Here is a 6312-nt window from a genome sequence, read left to right as displayed (position 1 = left end):
GTCAAAGGAGGACATCAAGGAGAAGCAGGAGGAGTATGATCATCGCAACTTGTGGTGGTCAAGCTTGAAGGGCTCATGGTCCACTCATGTTAGGAGAGGCTCTGGGAGGCTCTACGTATGGCAAGGGAGAGGGAAAGAGAGAAAGCATACACAAAGCTCACAAATCTCACAGTAGGAGTGGAAGAAAGTGGAAGCTTGTTTATCCCAATACTTGCAAGACCAAAGTCAAACATTTGACCTTTTATACAAGCCCTTTGTCAAAGGGAAGGCTAACCCTAAAATTGAAGTACTCTCTACCCCTTGCCCTTTACATGCTAATGGCACTTGGGCAATTTCTTCCAAGGCTTGGCTCTTAGGTTCTCCCTCTCTCTTCTCCTAACCATTACACCTTTGTCCTTCATTCGTGGACTCTCCCAATATTACATCATCGTGAGTTAATAAAATACACTTGGTGAATTAAAAGAACCTCCGGTCAAATTAGTCCTTGTGTTGACCATGAAGACCAAAGTCAAACATTTGGCCTTTTATACAAGCCCTTTTTCAAAGGGAAGGCTAACCCTAAAACTGAAGTACTATCTACCTATTACCCTTTACATGCTATGGCACTTGGGCAATCGCTTCTAAGGCCTCTCTTCTCCTAACCGTTGCACCTTTGTCCTTCATCAACAGACTCCACTGGTATTACATCATCGTGAGTTAAACTAATACACTTGGTGAATTAAAATAACCTCCGGTTCAATTGGTCCTTGTGTTGACCATTTTAACACACCCCCCTTCCTACATTTGATCCTTCCTTGGATTAAGCGTTGGCAAGAAGATGCGGGTCGGACAGTACAATTTGCATCATGGAGTGTCGGTCAAGGGGTTGAGGGGAGATGCATTGCCATTTGGGATGGGGTAGCCAAAACCATGTGTCATGCATATCTTCAAATGCTTGGATTAGAGGAGAATGAAGATTGCGGACACAAAAATACAACCGCAGGCATGGACGGAAGGTTGGACCTTGGTCCATGTCAAAGGTCATTGTATTGTAGAAGCCTAGTTGGCACTCTTCTTTAGTTGGGCTGACAAAATATGAAGAGGGGAGAGGAGAAGAGTGGAGATGAGGAGAGAGGGCACCGCTAGAGAGCACACCACAAATGACTAACTGTACACTAGAATTAGTTGAAAAAATAGAATATATACAAACCCTTTTAGGGTTAGGGTTAGGGGATCTAACCCTTTCCTTTATAGCACTCTATAAGGTTAGTGCTATGCACATATGATCACGTGACGGTGCTATGCACACATGATCACATGATGTTGAGCATGAACTCTCAACACCTTCCCTCAAGATCAACATCATGAAGTAGGCCTTCCCTCAAGATGATGATTCTGGGGAATCGAAGAAGGACTGAGCATTACATTCCATCACACCCCTTTAATGGGAATGTCCTTCCTCTGCATCAAACCAAGAGCTAGTCGGTGTTTCTCGAATAGCTCTTTATCGAGTGGTTTGGTAAAGATGTCTGCAACATTTTCTTTGCTATCACAATGCTGCAGTGTGATGTCACCAAGTAACACTCTTTCTCTGATGAAGTGCTCTCTGACATCAATGTGCTTTGTCCTGGAGTGATATACTGGATTTTTGGCCAATGCTTGAGCCGATTTATTATCACAGTATATTGTTGTTGGCTTTGATTCATCAAAGTAATCTATTTCTGACAATAGTCTTCTAAGCCATATAGCCTCACATGCACCTGTAGTGAGTGCTCTATATTCTGCTTCAGTCGAAGACAAAGAAACAGTTGGCTGTTTGTTTGACAACCATGACATAGCACCTTGACCAAGGAAAAATGCATATCCCTGTGTCGATCTCCTGGTCTCATGATCTCCAGCATAGTCATTGTCACAGTATCCATGCAACCATGGATGACTTCCTCTGTATTCTATCCCAAACTGTCTTGTACCTCTGATGTATCTCAAGACTCTTTTGGGTGCATTCCAGTGAGACTGTTTTGGATTTGCCATAAACTGTGCTAGTGAGCTTACTGCATAACAAATATCTGGCCGTGTGATTGTCAGATATATAAGAGATCCAATGAGTTTCCTATAGTATCTGTCATTGACTGTAGGCTTTTTTGAATCTTTAGTAAGTTTCAAACTCTGTTCCATGGGAGTGGCTGCAATCTTGCAATCTGCCATATGAAACTTCTTTAGGAGACTGTCAACATACTTGAGCTGACTCATGAATGTGCTATCCGAACCTCTCCAGAACTCAATTCCAAGACAATAGTGCATAAGTCCAAGATCTTTCATGTCGAACTCTGCAGATAAGTCTTGTTTTAATTTTCTGATGAAGCTATCCTTGCTTCCTATTACAATCAGATCATCTACATACAAAAGTGCAATAGTAATATCTTCCCCGTGAACTTTGTAGTAGAGAGTATGATCTGCATTGGACGTCATGTATCCCAGATCAGCAAAATACTTATCAATTCTGCTGTACCAACTTCTGGGTGCTTGCTTTAAGCCATAGAGACTTTTCTTGAGATGGCAAATCTTGTTCGCCTTTCCTGGTTCAACATAACCGGCTGGTTGTTGCATGTAGACTTCCTCGTCTAGATAACCATTGAGAAATGCATTCTTGACATCGAGCTGATACACATTCCATTTGCTGAGTGTCGCTAATGATATCAAGAACTGTATGGAATCCATCGTTGCTACTGGAGCATAAGTCTCATCATAATCTTGGCCATAATAGTGCATTCATCACCGTCGAAGATGACTTTGTAGTTGTGTTCCATCATTTGACCTACTAACAAAAGGTTCTTGCTGAGCTTCGGAACATAGAGCACATCTTTGACTAATCCTTTTGTACCAGTGAAATTGTTCATAGGGATAACACCTGTCCCTTGAACCGGATTCGGTGTATTGTCTGCTGTGTAGATGACATTCTTTTGACCTTCTAATGGCTTCATTTCTGTGAACCATTCCTGGTGATTTGTCATATGAGATGATGCACCGCTGTCGATGTACCAAGGATCCTGTTCCACTTGGTCGACTTGATAACTAAAATCCTCTTTGGGATTGAAATCAGTGTCTTGGTGCATTGTATCAGTTTGATGCAATTCCTCACTTGCAAGAAACATATTGCCATGTTCATTTGCAAAATGACTGTGACTAGAATGTCCACCATGATGATTTCCTCTTCCTCGGGAATTCCCTCGATTACTGCTGGATTGACCGCCTTGATCATACTGCTTCTTGCGGCAATCTCTTTCATAGTGTCCAAACTTGTGACAATAGTTGCATTAAATGTTTGACATATTGGTGGATGCATTCCCTCGTCCTTGAAATCTTCCTCAGTTGGAATGATTTCCTCTTTGCTGATTCTGATGTTGCTGAGGATGATGCTGATGCTGATACTGATTTTGACTTTGTTGATGATGACCACTTTTCTAATATGATCTACCTCTGTTTCTGCTTTTGCCTCTGCTTCTGTCTGAAGCTGTGAATGCCTGATCATTAGAATGACCTTTACGTGCTTGAATGGCTGAGTCCTGAGTTCTTCACCAAGTAGAACTGACTGAAGTTCTTCCAGTGTTGGAATTTGCCGTTGGATGGCAATACTATGGACTAGATTCTCATATCCTTCTCCTAGTCCACCATTCAGGATTACTTGAACCATTTCTGCGGGATTCATAGTCTCTCCTGCTGCTGCAAGTTGATTGTTGTAGTCTTTGATGCGGAGTACATAAGCATGACCGGTTTCATTGCTATTGCGGAAACTCTGGTTGATCTGGTTTCTCAGGGTGAGAATCCTGGATGTGTTCTTGGACTCGTAGAGAGTTGCAAACATATCCCATGCTTCTTTTGATGTCTTGACTGTGTTGAGCTGTCTTAGCATGACATCTTGCACATTCTGCTTGATCAGGTGATAGGCATACTTATCTTTCTTATCCCATTCTGCTTGAGCTCGGGCAATGGCAGGATTTGTTACTGGTGTGGAGACTGTTTGTGTAGATGTAGATCCCGATGTAGATCCCGTTGCTGGTACTGTGACAACAGATGGAGTAGAGCTACTGGTGGCTGGATCCGGCCAATGGTCTAGGTATAGATCCATCGACATACTCCCATTTGTCCTGAAGCACAAGAATGGTCTCCATTCGATATTTCCATGTACCGTAATTGGACTTGTCTAACTTAGCAGATGCCTCCAGATTGAGGTTGCTAGTCGACATGGTGCAAACAATGTACTCAAAAGTGTCCTGAAAAACTCTGTATGAATCAACTGCAAATACACTGAAGATGCCAAGTGAAATCTCTATACCATCGGTGAAGATAGAACTGCAGTATATAAGACCTGATCTGTGTTACAAGGCTTTGTGGCAATGATGCCGGGAATAGCCAAGAGGCTTTACAAGGCTAAAAAATGATGTGCACGATGCCGTGAGATAGCCGAATAGGCTTTACAATGGTGGCATGTGTGTGTGAAATCAAATGATATCTGCCCACTGAACCAATCTGCAATGCCTCTATACTCTGAAGTCTGCTCACTGAACTGATGAACGGAAGGTTTTAGATAATGTAATGATGTGAAATTAGATGTGAGCATATGGACTGACTCCGAGTAGGTACTAGTCGGGAATTTCGGGCATGGCTTAGATTGGCAACTTGGGGAATTCAAAGCGTCCCCTCTATGGCAATCTAGTCTACTCTGATCTAGATCTAAACCAACCGTCGATCGATGAAAGAGCAACAAATAATTCCTTTTCTTTTGTTCTTTTTAAGTGCTGGGTCAGATGCGTCGATGTAGAGGCAAATGTGCGTGAAGGAAGTGGTTTTGTCGGCGAGGCTCAAATGTGAGTGTAACTTGCACCGAAATGTGTGCGTGATGTAACGAGCGTGTAGAGCACAAAAAATCGAGCGACTTTCCTTTTTGGAGCACCCTCAAATTCTTCCTGGATCAAGAGATACGACTTGATCTAGGTGGAGGGGCAAAAGGAGTGCAAATGGTGCTCAATGATGATGTGTCACTGTGAGTCACATGCAGCGATGATGTGGCACTGTGCTTAGCAAGAGGTGTGCCAGTGAAGCTCTGTGCTGAGGTGGTAGGAGTGTGCACATGCAGGTGTGTGCACAGTGTGCCTGGCAAGGGACTGTGCCTGCAGGGGTCAGTGCTGACTGGACTGCTGAGGTGGCAGTGCTGAGGTGGCACAGATGATGTCAGCAAGGTGACATGGCAATGCTGACGTGGCACTGATGACATGTCCTTGATGATGTGGCACAGGTGACGTGGATGATGACGTGGCACAAGTGATGTGGCACTGATGACATGGCACAAGTGACGTGGCTGATGACGTGTCACTGATGACATGGCAGGTGACGTGGATGATTATGTGGCACAAGTGATGTGGTTGATGACGTGTCACTAATGATGTGGTAGGTGATGTGGCAGCTGCTGACTAAGCTTACTAACCCAGGGTCGAATTGACTTCACCTGGTATCATCCTATCTGCCACGTGTCAAGACACTGACGAACCCTATCTGCTTGATAACCAGGGTTACTGTACCTGGGTTAACTTAACCAGATAAGGTGATGACCAAACCTGCTGTGTGGTGACCCTGAGGATAAGGCCTATGCCACATGTCTAGCTGTAGGTCACTGGAATCTAGGAAAGATTTCGACGATGATGCTGATTCCGATGCTCTCTTCCATCCGATTCATGCCGCTTTGTTGTGGTGCAGCTAGAGCTTTGGTCGAGGGCATCATGTGGATTGGATGCACTGTTGCGCTGCGGTGATGCTAGCTGCACTGGAGTCAGCAGAATTTGCTGATGGAGCTGCAGAGGCGTTAGTGCTCAATGGAGCACACAACAGCTAGAGCGTTGAGGCCCGTCCGTCGGCGGGCTTGGAGCTCTTGCAGATTTGCTGGTGCTAGATCGTAGAGGAGCTGATATGAAGACTATTGCGTTGCTTACCGCCTGGAGGTTGCAGTGTTGGAGACCGCTCTTTCATGGAGGAAGCCGGGCGTGTGGGCTGCTAAGTCGTTGGAGATGGCACATTGAGGGAGCTGCTGATGGAGCCTTTGGTCGTGGGGCTGTGCACGTTTGGTCGCGGGGCTGTGGTTGTTTGGAGGCGCTCGTTGGAGGTGGCATTGAGAAGCCAGGAGGTAGGAGCAGACACAGACTTCGTGCGCCACAGATGAGGCTATGCTTGACTTTGGCTATTGGCGCGCATGAGCGCGAGCTGGAAGCACATAAGATTGAGCTTCACACCATTCGCCCAAAATTATCGTAAAGTCCGCTACCGATGGCTGATATTCTCGGT

This window comes from Dipteris shenzhenensis, chromosome 27, assembly GCF_047967505.1.
Source record: "Dipteris shenzhenensis isolate YYH24624 ecotype China chromosome 27, Dip_SZ_1.0, whole genome shotgun sequence".
NCBI lineage: Eukaryota > Viridiplantae > Streptophyta > Polypodiopsida > Gleicheniales > Dipteridaceae > Dipteris > Dipteris shenzhenensis.
This window is presented reverse-complemented; position numbering follows the sequence as displayed.